The sequence below is a fragment of the Leuresthes tenuis genome, unplaced genomic scaffold (assembly GCF_036924035.1).
Source record: "Leuresthes tenuis unplaced genomic scaffold, fLeuTen1.0.hap1 SCAF_14, whole genome shotgun sequence".
NCBI classification, from domain to species: Eukaryota; Metazoa; Chordata; class Actinopteri; order Atheriniformes; family Atherinopsidae; genus Leuresthes; species Leuresthes tenuis.
In genome coordinates this window covers 34,382,366-34,395,469 of record NW_027325368.1, presented here as the reverse complement: position 1 = coordinate 34,395,469, position 13,104 = coordinate 34,382,366, and the positions used below count along the sequence as shown (strand labels likewise).

General features: G+C 42.9%; 1 pseudogene; it reads right to left on the bottom strand.

The window, feature by feature from the left end:
• Positions 1 to 441: 441 nt before the first annotated feature.
• On the bottom strand, positions 442 to 2,039 carry LOC140268245 (uncharacterized; annotated as a pseudogene).
• Between the last annotated feature and the right edge of the window lie 11,065 nt (positions 2,040 to 13,104).

Below are 13,104 nucleotides of genomic sequence, written 5' to 3'. Positions count from 1 at the left end.
TGCGCTGCAGAAGTGTGACCAAGCCAGGATACTTTGAATGACCGACCAGTGAGGTATGATTCAAACCAGGGGTGTGCTCTCCCTGTGATGCCTGTCAAGTTATTTTGTCTGTTCAGCTTCTGCCCAAACTTGAAAATGGCCTGGTCCACCATAAGTAAGCACGGGAACAACTATTTTCCTCTTTATAATTTTATTTTGCCATTAGAGGTATAATAGGTTGAGAGAGATAAATGTAAACATCGGTTTCTATTTGAAGGTTTTCAAAGGAAATTAAACAATGTTTTAACTAATTTTTAAATGTTTTAAATAATGTACCTTTAACTTAAATGGTTTTAACTTGCAGCACTTTTAAACAGAAACAAATGTCAAAGAGAAAATCAAATCTAAGCAGGCCATTTTATTCAATCAATTAATTAATTCGTTAACACAGTAAACATTTTGTCAGTCCATACCAGTAGCCTCTTCGTGGTTTTCCCCAAGCTGAACAGTTGTCTCTCTGTTGCCTGCTGCAGCCACTCTGAAGTACAGAGTAAATCTGTTGGTGCACTGCAGACAGGTGCCCCCACTCAGCTGATGAGCTGATCAGCCTGGTTTCCTCACCTGAGCAGGGAGAAATGTACTGCTCCACACAGCCTTCAGGAGGCGGCATTTCTGACTGACTTGGGTGAATGATCTGCCACTGTGACTTTGGACCTGACAATGCTCATGTTTGAGAGTATGGACAAAGGATATAATGGTTGACTGTCAAATGCAGCCGATACGTTGAGCAGGATAAGTACAGAGGACTTAGCTGTCGCCCTGGCTTCTTTTAAGGCTTCTGTCACAGCCAACAGAGCCGTTTCAGTGGGGTGTTCACTTTTAAACCCAGATTGGTTTGGATCATGAGAGGTAATCGGTGACCTGCTTAAAGACTGCCCTTTCAATGGTTTTAGACAGAAATGGGAGGAGAGAGACCTGCAGATAGTTCTCCACTTGAGTCGGAGGGACGGAAGGTTTCTTGAGCAGTGGTGTAACCCGAGCTTGCTTGAATGTGGTAGGAAATGTGCCCGATGTCAGTGAAGCATTAATCACATGTGTGACTGGATTGGAATAGATTAGTATGAATAGGGTCCAGCGGGCATGGAGTAGGACGGCTACATGTGAGAAGTTTAGATACACAGGTCTGAGTGAGAGGGGTGGGCAGTTCGGTAAACTGTCTGCTTATAGCTGCCATTTTGTCAGTAAAAAATGAGGCAAAGGTGTCTGCTGTCAGATTGGCAGCAGGTGGCAGAGGGTTAAGTAGAGCTTTGAAGGTGGAAAAAAGTTTCCGGGTGTCAGTAGTACTATGAATCTTGTTGATGTAGAAAGACTTTTTTGCATCAGTGACACTGGATTAGAATGATGACAGTAGTGCCTGAAATTTGGTTAGACCTGCAGGATCTTTTGACTTGTGCCATTTCCTTTCGGCAGCTCTGAGATTGGTGCGCAACGCTCGGAGAGTATCATTAAGCCAAAAGGAGGATCGAGCGGGTTTGGTGGATAGAGGACACAGACTATCCAGAGATAAGCTCAGTGCAGAGCAAAGGGACTCCGTGGCATCATTAACCTCAAGGGAAGAGAATGTGCTGGAGGTTGGGAGAACGAAGACAACAACGGAGGAGAAGCGGGTGGGCGACAGGTTGCGGTGGTAGGAAACCATTGGGGTGAGAACTTCTTCTCGGGAGACTCACTCTGAACTGAATGAAATAGTGGTCAGAAGAGTGCAGAGTTGTGACAGATAGGGCCTCTGTGGCACAGTTACTTGTGAAAATGAGATCTAGCACTTTGCCAGCTTTATGAGTCGGAGGACTGCTGAGCAGTTGTAGCTCGAGTGCATTAATGTAAAAAAATCAGAAGAGTTAGGACTGTTAAGGTGGATATTCATGTCACCAAGGACCATCATGGTACAGTCATGCTCAGGGATGGAAGAGCCCAAGGTGTCTAGTTCATCTAGAAAGTCACTGAGTTGTCCTAGTGGGATATATGCAAGATTTTGACCAGTGCCGTTACCAGGATGGCATGGTATTCAAAGGTATTGGATTTAGCATTAGGTAGCAGTTGTTTGTATTTCCATTTGTTGGAAATGAGCATACCCGTTCCACCACCTCTCCCAGAGGTACAAGAGGTGTGGGAAAATGTGTGGTTGGTCGAAAGTGCAGCCAGGGTAGCATTGTTTTCAGGCTTAATCCAGGTCTCAATTACCACTTTTCCACCAAATCAGTTCCAGGGCTGGTTCGGAGGCCAGTGCTGGTTCACAACTCGTTCAACTTGCGAACCAGCTGAGAACTAGTTTACTTTTCCATAGCTCGGTGTGATAAGGGGAGCTACGTCATTACGTCACTGTATATGTCAGTTACTGCGTTTGCATATACTTTGGTGCAAACATCGAGGCAACAACAACACAGAGAAGAAGAAGCAGCAACAACAACAAAAATGGATGACTTCACGTTTGTACAGCTGCTGCTTCTGGCTTAACGGTGCTTCATTAGGATCAGAAAAAAGCATATCCAATAGGTTTGTGTTGATAGACAGGTTTTTAGTGGGAGGTGATTATGTTCTAGGAGACAGGTAATAACGTTTTGACTGTTACTTACACTAAATGTGAGATGGTTATGTTAGCCTTTGTTATGAGCTAACGTTAGCTGGTGTTATGTCCCTTCTGGAATCGTCACAAATTCACAAACATATTAGGCTACTGGCGATTTTTAAGTCACCGCTCATATCATGTCTTGCTATTGTTGTTGCCCCCCCCACTGGCATAAGTAGTTATTTCCTCTAGCCCAGCAAAGAGCTGGTGCTACCTTGGAACCAGTTTCTCAGTCAGCCCCGAACCAGTCTTGGAACTGATTTGGTGGAAAAGGGTTAAGTGAGAGCCAGGATGTCAAGTGACAGAATCCTTCTATGCAAGCCGGATACAATAGGAATGGGATTGAAGCACATTTTAAAAGAAGGTAGTGAGGCCAGAGAGACATGGATGAGGCAAGTAGGACACGTTTACCTTGTTCAGTGGCCTTGCTCAGTGGATACGCACAGGTAGATCTGTTTAAGTTACTATGTCAAGAGGAAAGGGGTTAGGGTTAGGCTAACCCTTTAAAAAATGGAGCAGCATAATTTTGAATTATAGAAAGTGTTGCACAAAGCTGGCCACAAGTTACAGTAGCTCTGCTAGTTCTGTAGGAAGTGGAAGTAGGAAGGATTTCATGAATTTTCTCTCTAATAGAAATAATTTTATTGGTGAAGAATCTCATGAAGACATCACTACTGAGAGTTAAAGGAATACATGGCTCAGCAGAGGTAGTACTTTTTGTCAGCCTGGCTACAGTGCTGAAAAGAAACCTGGAATTGATAATATTCTCTTCTATCAATGATGAATAATAAGCAGTTCTAGCTTATCTGAATTGGAAGCTCGGCTCTGCACTGTTGAGACCCACCCGATAGCGAGCCAGGCCCCTTTAGTCAGTGCGGAGCCACCTAGCATAGCTAGCTCTGTTAGTCGTCCCCGAGCAGATCCCGAGCAGCCGGGACTTAACAGTGGCTGAGTGACTGTCAGGAAGAGGAGTCATAGTCCTAAAGTCAAGCCCGTGGTTCACCATCAACCTGTCCACGTTTCAAATAGATTTTCCCCACTCAGCGACACACCCACTGAGGACAAAACCCTGGTAATTGGCAGCTCTATAGTCAGAAACGTGGCATTAGAGACACCAGCGACCATAGTCAAATGCATTCCAGGGGCCAGAGCGGGCGACATAGAATCCTGTTTAAAACTGCTGGCTAAGGATAAGCGGAAATACGGTAAAATAGTTATTCACGTCGGCGGTAATGACACCCGGTTACGCCAATCGGAGGTCACTAAAATTAATGTTGCATCGGTGTGTAATTTTGCCAAAACAATGTCGGACTCCGTAGTTTTCTCTGGACCCCTGCCAAATCTGACCAGTGATGACATGTTTAGCCGCATGTCCTCATTCAATCGCTGGTTGTCTAGATGGTGTCCAGCAAACAACGTGGGCTACATAGATAATTGACAATCTTTCTGGAGAAAACCTGGTCTGATGAGGAGAGACGGCATCCATCCCACTTTGGAAGGAGCGGCTCTCATTTCTAGAAATATGGACGAATTTATTAGTCATCCAAAGACATGACAACCCAGGGTTGAGACCAGGATGCAGAGTTGTAGTCTTACACACTTCTCTGCAGCTTCCCACCTGATGCTGCCCCCCCCCTCAATCAAAAAACACAAAAGGAGCAAATCCTCTTGTGCAAACAAAATTTAAAACAAAAACTTTAACTGAACAAAAACATCAAACTATTAAATGTGGTTTGCTGAATATTAGATATCTCCCTTTGAAGTCTCTGTTAGTGAATGATTTGATTTGTGATCATCATATTGATATATTTTGTCTTACAGAAACCTGGCTGCAGCAGGAGGATCATGTTAGCATTAATGAATCAACTCCCTCTGACTATTTAAATGTTCACGTTCCTCCAACCACAGACAGAGGAGGAGGAGTGGCAGCTATCTTCAGATCAGGGTTACTAATCGGTCCTAGACCCAAGATTAGTTTTAGCTCTTTTGAATCTCTGATTCTCAGTTTTTCCCAAAGTGGAAATCACAAAAACCTCTTGTGTTTGTTGTTGTGTATCGTCCACCTGGCCCTTATTCTGAGTTTCTGTCTGAATTCTCAGAGTTTTTATCCCAGTTAGTGCTGAGTACAGATAAAGTCATTGTAGTGGGTGACTTTAATATTCATGTAGATGTTGAAAATGACAGCCTAAATATTAACTTTAATTCTATATTAGACTCCATTGGATTTTCTCAAAGTGTTCACAGACCTACTCACTGCCTTAATCATACCCTTGACCTTGTGCTGACTTATGGCATTGAGAGTGAACAGTTAACAGTGTTCCCTCATAACTCTGTCTTGTCTGACCATTTTTTAATAACTTTTGAATTTACATTACTTGACTACACGGTTTCTGAGAAGAATTCTACATATAGAAGGTGTCTGTCAGAGAATGCTGTAACCATATTTAAAGAGTTGATTTCATCATCCTTTTCTTCACTGCCATGTGCTGATATGACAGAGGACGGCTACCTAAATTTTACTCCTGTAGAACTTGACTCTCTTGTTGACAGCACTGACTAGAGGTTGGCTCCTCTGCCTGCTTCTGATTGCTTGGGGGGGCTGTGGATTGTGGCTCTGTACACTTATACACTCATAACTAAGCACGGTTATCATGTAGGTCCTGTGCCATGGGTGTTGCATGTTCATGCACACAGGTTTTTTACAGGTGTAGCAGCTGGTTGTCTGGTTTTTGTTTCTATTTTCGTTCTGTTTCCTCTTCTTTCCTCTTCTTTTTTCCTTGTCCCCCGGTCCGGTTCAGTTCTATTACATGTCATATATTGTCAACAGAAATAAATAAATGGGCATCAAGGGGAGCTTTACATTTATAAAACTTCCCTTGGCAAAGCACATCTGTTTGGCATCAAAGGTATTCAGATGACAATTCTGCTGCCATAATGCTGGACAGGACAAGAGGAAAAAAAAAAAGAGGTTGGCTCCTTGGTATAATTCACAGCTGCTTTAAAGCAGACTGCAAGAAAGCTGGAGAGACAGTGGCGTTCCTCTAATTTAGAAGAGTCTCAATTAGTCTGGAAAGATAGTTTATTAACGTATAAGAAAGCCCTTTGTGAAGATAGAACTGCTTATTATTCATCATTGATAGAAGAGAATAAGAATAATCCCAGGTTTCTTTTCAGCACTGTTGCCAGGCTGACAAAGAGTACGAGCTCTGTTGAGCCATGTATTCCTTTAACTCTCAGCAGTGATGATTTCATGAGATTCTTCATCAATAAAATTGTTTCTATCAGAGAGAAGATTGATGGAATCCTTCCCACTATTATCACTGATGTATCATCAAGTAGAGCAGCTTTAGAAGTATCTTTCGAACCTGATTTGTATTTAGACGGCTTCTGCCCAGTTGATCTCTCTGAGCTAACAACAGCAATAGTCTCTTCTAAACCATCAACTTGTATTTTAGACCCAATCCCAACCAGACTGTTCAAGGAGGTTTTCCCCTTAATTGACACTTCCATATTGGATTTGATCAATCGGTCTTTGTTGACAGGATATGTACCTCAGACTTTTAAGGTTGCTGTAATTAAACCTTTACTTAAAAAACCTACTCTTGATTCAGAAGTGTTGGCTAATTATCGACCTATATCCAATCTCCCTTTTTTGTCTAAAGTTGTTGAAAAAATAGTTGCAGTTCATCTTTGTGATCATTTACATAGAAATAATCTGTTTGAGGAGTTTCAGTCAGGATTCAGAGTGCATCATAGCACAGAAACGGCACTGGTGAAAGTTACCAATGATCTCCTCTTAGCCTCTGATAGCGGACTTGTTTCTGTGCTTGTCCTGTTGGATCTCAGTGCTGCATTTGATACGATCGATCACAGCATTCTGTTACAGAGACTTGAACATGTTATTGGGATTAAAGGAACTGCATTAGGCTGGTTTAAGTCATATTTATCTGATAGATTCCAGTTTGTTCTTGTAAATGAAGAATCTTCCTCACATGTTGAAGTAAGTCATGGAGTTCCTCAGGGTTCTGTGCTTGGACCGATTCTTTTTACTTTATACATGCTTCCATTAGGTAACATTATCAGACAGCATGGCATAAATTTCCATTGTTATGCTGATGATACCCAGCTGTACTTATCTATGAAACCAGATGAAACCAACAGGTTGGTCAGACTACAAGCCTGTCTTAAAGACATAAAGACCTGGATGACTCAGAACTGTCTGCTTCTAAATTCAGACAAAACTGAAGTAATTCTCTTTGGACCTGAGCGCTTCAGGGAGAAATTATCTAGTTATATAGTAACTCTAGATGGTATTTCCTTGGCTTCTAGTTCTACAGTGAGGAACCTTGGAGTTACTTTTGACCAGAATTTATCATTTGATGCACATATAAAACTGGTTTCTAGGACTGCCTTCTTTCACCTTCGTAATATTGCTAAAATCAGGAACATCCTGTCTCAGGGTGATGCAGAGAAACTAGTCCATGCATTTGTTACTTCAAGACTGGACTACTGTAATTCCTTATTATTGGGCTGTCCCACATATTCTCTGAAAAGCCTCCAGCTGATCCAAAATGCTGCAGCCAGAGTTCTGATGAGAACTAACAGGAGAGATCATGTTTCTCCAGTTTTAGCTTCTCTTCATTGGCTCCCTGTTAAATTCAGAACAGAATTTAAGATTCTTCTCCTCACATATAAAGCTCTTAATGACCGAGCTTCATCATATCTTAAAGATCTCATGGTAAGATATTTTCCTAACAGAGCACTTCACTCCCAAACTGCAGGTTTACTTGTTGTTCCCAGAGTTTCTAAAAGTAGAATGGGAGGTAGAGCCTTCAGTTATCAGGCCCCTCTCTTGTGGAATAAGCTACCAGTAAATGTCCGGGAAGCAGACACCCTTTCCACTTTAAGATTAGGCTTAAAACTTTCCTTTCTGATAAAGCTTATAGTTAGGGATGGCTCAGGTAATCCTGAAACATCCCATAGTTAAGCTGCTATAGGCTTAGACTGCTGGGGGACCTCATCTGTCACACCTTTCCTCACTTTGCTCTCTTTTCCCCCCTGTTTAATTTCTCAAATGATTTTATGTACACGTGACATTATTGTGGTTATTAACTTACTTGTGTTTCCCTGTTCCAGCAGGTATCCTTTGAATGGCGTTTTGGTGTTTTTCCCCCCTCTTTTCCCTCTTTTCTGTCTTCTCAAACCCCAGCTGGTCAAGGCGGATGGCCACCCTTCCTGGTTCTGGTTCTGCCAGAGGTTTCTTCCTGGTTCTGGTTCTGCCAGAGGTTTCTTCCTGTTAAAGGGAGTCGTTCCTTTCCACAGTCCCTCAGGCTCAGGACAGGAGATTGGACTGAAGACAAGTTTCGGTGCAATCTGTTGGTTTCCTTAGCTAGGATATTAATTTTTGAATTGGCTCTATATGAATGAATTGGATTATGATTACAATGAATTGAATTCCAATTGGCTTGAATTGGACTATATTACTTAAGTGCCTTGAGATGACAATTGTTGTAATCTGGCGCTATATAAATAAAATTTAATTGAATTGAATTGAATTGCAAAGGGCTTTCTTGCATGTTATTAAACTATCTTCCCAGACTAATTGAGACTAAATTATAGGAACGCCACAGTTTCTCCAGTTTTCTTGCAGTCTTCTTTAAAGCACGCAGCTGTGAATTATACCAAGAAGCCAACCTCTTCTGACTGATTACCTTCTTGCGTATAACAGGATGCGTACAACAACATTGTCCAGTGTTGTACACTTTGAAGCTCCACTATTTCTATCTTTTTGCCTCACTATCAACAAAATAACAGTTACAACTTGTGAAGAAGTAACTCTGAAGTGAAATCAGATCCTTTATCTCAGTAACTGTTAAATGGCTAGTTTTATAAAACAAGGAATATGACATTACAGAGATGGTCACATTTACTGTGTGTGCTTATAGCTGCTTCCTTCAGTCTTGAAATATAATGGGTCATATATTGCAAATTAAATCTCCCAAAACTGCATCATGGCAAAATTAGTGAGGTGGATACATACAGGACTTAACTAAACTCAACTAAACTCAACTTTATTTATAAAGTCCTTTAAAAACAGCCGTGGCTGAAATATGAATAACAACACAAAGTATAAGAACAATATAGAATAGAAATAGAATAGAAACATACTTTATTCATCCCCCAGTGGGGGAAATTCAAATTAGTCGAGTAGCTAAAAAAACTATAAATATTTTCAATGATTTCATATTCAACAACAACAATTATAACAATGATAATAATAATCAATGACGAAACCAATAAAATAAATTTGAGAAGAACATGTCAGCAGTCACTATTAAAGAGCCTTATGGCTGTGGGGACAAATGACCTCCTGAACCTCTCAGTCCTGCAGCCCAGTGAGATGAGCCTCTCACTGCAGCTGCTCCTCTGTCCTGCCAGGATTCTGTAAAGAGGATGTCTATTATTGTCCAAAACAGAATACAGTTTCCTCTTCATCCATTGCTCCACCACAGCACTGAGAGGGTCCAGTCTTCTACTTACAACAGAACTGGCCTTTTTTACCAGTTTGTCCAGGCGTCAACAGTTTTTGTCTGTAGTGCAACTCCCCCAGCAGACAACAGCATAGAACAGTGCACTCTCAATGACAGAGTGATAAAACTTGCATATCATATCACTGCAGACATTGAAGGACTTGAGCCGTCTCAGGAAGAAGAGACAGCTCTGGCCCCTCCGGTACACTGCTGCTATGTTGGCAGACCACTCCAGTTTATTGTCCAGCACCACCCCCAGGTATTTGGTCTGAACAGTCTATCTCCCCTCCATCAATGCAGACTAACTGGTATGGAGTTTTAGATCTCCTGAAGTCCACCACCAGCTCTTTGGATTTCGTAGTTTTGAGGAGCAAAAAATTAATTTTGGTCGAGCCATAGAAGGACTCCACAAGCTCCCTGTACTCCTTCTCCTGTCCACCGCGCACACATGCCACAACAGCCGTATCATCAGAATACGTATGTGGTAGGACTCTGAGTTGTACCTGAAGTCCGATGTGTACAGGGTGAAATGGAATAGAACCAAAACGGTACCATGCGGAGCCCCAGTACTGCATTCTAGTGTTCCAGAACCACATCTCCCCATCCTGACATACTGTGGTCTGGCAGTCAAATATTCTATAATCCACGATGTCAGGGAGGGGGCCACACCCATACCTAGCAGCTTGTCTTTCAGTATGGGAGGCCGTATGGTGTTGAAGGCACTGGAGAAGTCAAAGAACATGATTATCACATGTGAACCAGGCACATCCAGATAAGCATATGCCCGATGCAGCTTGTACAAAATCGCGTCTTCCACTCCTATTTGTTTCTGGAAAACTGGAGGGGGTCAAGATCATCAGCAACCTGCAATCTCATGCGAAAATATAATATAAATATAAAAACAATAATAAACTATAACAATATTAAAACAATAAAGAAAAAAACAGAAACAGAGTCTCATGCTGGGTTAAAAGCCAGGGAGTAAAAATGAGTTTCAGGGTGAGTTTTAAAAATGTACAGTGAAGGGGCTTGTCTAATGTGTAATAGAAGGTCGTTCCATAATTTAGGACCGGCAGCAGAAACGGCTCTATCTCCTCTGAGCTTCTGTTTAGCCCTCGTACCTCCAGGAGCAGCTGATCAGCTGACCTGAGGAACCGGGTAGGAGTTTAAGGATGGAGCAGCTCAGAGAGGTAAGGTGGGGCAAGCCCATTTAAAGATTTAAAAACAAATAAAAGAATCTTAAAATGGACTCTAAAATGCACAGGCATCCAGTGGAGGGAGGCTAAAATGGGAGTAATGTGCTCCCTCTTACGTGTTCCAGTTAGGAGGCGAGCAGCAGCATTTTGGACTAACTGGAGACATGCGAGGGAGGACTAGCTGACTCCAAGATAAAGTGCATTACAGTAATCCAGACGAGATGTAATGAAGGCGTGGATTACTGTTTCAAAGTGAATATGTGCAAGGAAGGGCTTTACCTTTGCCAGTTGCCTAAGATAAAAAAAGCTGGACCTCACTATTGCACCAATTTGCCGGTCCAATTTAAAATCACTGTCCATATTAAAACCCAAGTTTGTGACTGTTGGCTTCCTGTATTGCACCTAGGGGCCCAAGTCAACAGGATGGGGTTCACAAGAGCCTCTTGGACCAATCACCATCATTTCTGTTTTGTCTTCATTAAATTTTAGAAAGTTCAAGGACATCCAGGCTTTAATGTCTTCAAGGCATAATAGAAGTGGTTACAGAGAGAAAGCATCCTTCTTCCTTAGTGGCACATAGATCTGGCTGTTGTCAGCGTAACAATGAAAAGATATACCATGCTTTCTCAGGATGGAACACAGGGGCAGAATGTACAATGAGAAAAGCAGGGCTTTGGGGCTGTGGAACCCCATATGACAGCGGAGCAGAGCAGGACTCAGAATCACCAAGACTTACGCACATGGTTCTGTCTGCCAGGTACAACTTGAAGCAGTCCAAGGTGGTACCAGAGATGCCCACTAGGTGCTGCAATTGTGGTACTAAAATGATGTGGTCCACGGTATCAAAAGCTGCTGTTAAGTCCAAGAGGACAAGAGTCACATTGTCTCCAGAGTCATTCTCCAGGAGGATGCCATTAAAAACTCTTGATAAAGCTGACTCTGTGCTATGCAGTGTTTTAAAGCCAGACTGGAAGACCTCAAGGACATCATGCTCATCCAGACAATATTTTAATTGAGTATAGACAACTTTTCCCAAATGTTTTTAAATAAATGGCAGCTTGGAGATGGGTCTAAAATTGGCATAATAGAAGTACACCAGGATCAAAACCGGGTTTCTTAAGCAAGGGTCTCACCACAGCATGTTTAAAACTTTGGGGGACAACACCAGAAGACAGACTGCTGTTAATAATGGCCAGAACCAACTGGCCTATACTAGGGAAGACCTCTTTAAAAAAGTGAGGCAGGACAGTGTAACAGGGAGAACCTGATGGCTTAATCTAGCCAACCGCATCTTCTAAGGCCTTCAGAGACACAGCAAGGAACAGGGAACACTGGGGTTGTGACAATTAGAGTCGATAAGGTTAGACAGGTATTCTCTTCTGGCCTCTTTACCAGTGCTCTGGTCGCAGTGCCAACAGTCTTTCATGATTTGGTAGGAAATCTGCAGCTTGCCCTTTTTCCACCTGTGTTCAGCTTTTCGGCACTCTTGTCTATCTGCCCGATTTCTTGCATTAAGCCAGGGTTTAGGTTTAGCTCTGGGCTGCACAGTTTTAATGGCACCACAGAGTCTGGTATGTCTCGGCAGAAGGAGTGAAACCAAGAACTGAGCCCCTCCCTGTTTGCAAATATTGAGCTAAAGGGGACACACAGCTGGTTAAAAGCAGACTAGAACTGACCGACAGTGACAGTGTTAAAAATCCGACAGCTACATGGGGGGTAGATAGATGACGACACACAACACTGGATCAAATAAATTCACCTCAAAACTGGAAGAGGAGGATGAGACAGCGTGCAGCTTACATTCAAAAACATTTTTATAAACAGTCGCCGTTCCTCCTCCACGGCCCGAAGTCCGCGAGGAGTTAAAATAAGAATAGCCAGACAGTAATAGCCGATCCAAGTCTCTGTCACGCAGAGAAAATCCAGGCCACGAGAGTTGAAGAAATCCCTCAGGATAAACGTTTTGTTCGCCAGTAATCTGCCGTTCACCAGGCCAATCCTGGCTCCTGGCAGGCACCGGTGGCTGCGGTTCAGCGGATCTGCGAGACTGTGTCAGTGTCTTCAAGAAGTGGAGGTTCACCCCACGCTGGGAAAGCCTAGGAGGACAGCGGCAGTGGGGTTGGAGTCCCTCAAACGATCCGGTGACAGGTACAAGGCAGGCATCCAGGAAACGCTGGGGCACAACGAAAAGATCCCAGTCCTGTCCGGGAAATGCTCAAAGATCCTGCCAGCCAGGCTTTAAGCTTCACCAACCGACTGCTGCGTTTGCTGCGGTGACAGAGACACTTCCGCCGAGGGGGTAGGACCAAGGCCCAGTGTAGGTGAGTTGCTATCCTTGCCAGTAGCGGGGGCACAGTTTTCTGTCCACCATGCTCAAACACACCCAACGTCCTGACATTATGTCGAAGATCTAAAAGAAATTTGCGACCATACACCAGCATAGACAGATGTCAGATGACAGACCTCATCTGTGTCAAAGGTTATGAACACCAAAAACACAAGCCACTGTAGGAGCAGCAGGCAGCCACTGCCATCTTGTCCTAACTTGTGACATGTTGGCAAGTTGGGAAAAGTTGGGTAACAAGTACCTTTCATTATAGAGCAATTTTGAGTCCCACAGGTGATACTTCTTTCTTGATACTTCTTGTGAATACTCGTGACAAATGTTCACTGAAACAAAATTTCATATACGATGCAGATTAGTTTGGAAATTTAAAGAAAGTAGGCAAAATAGGGGATGGTCCTTTTTCTATTGTCCTGTTCTTGGTTGTTC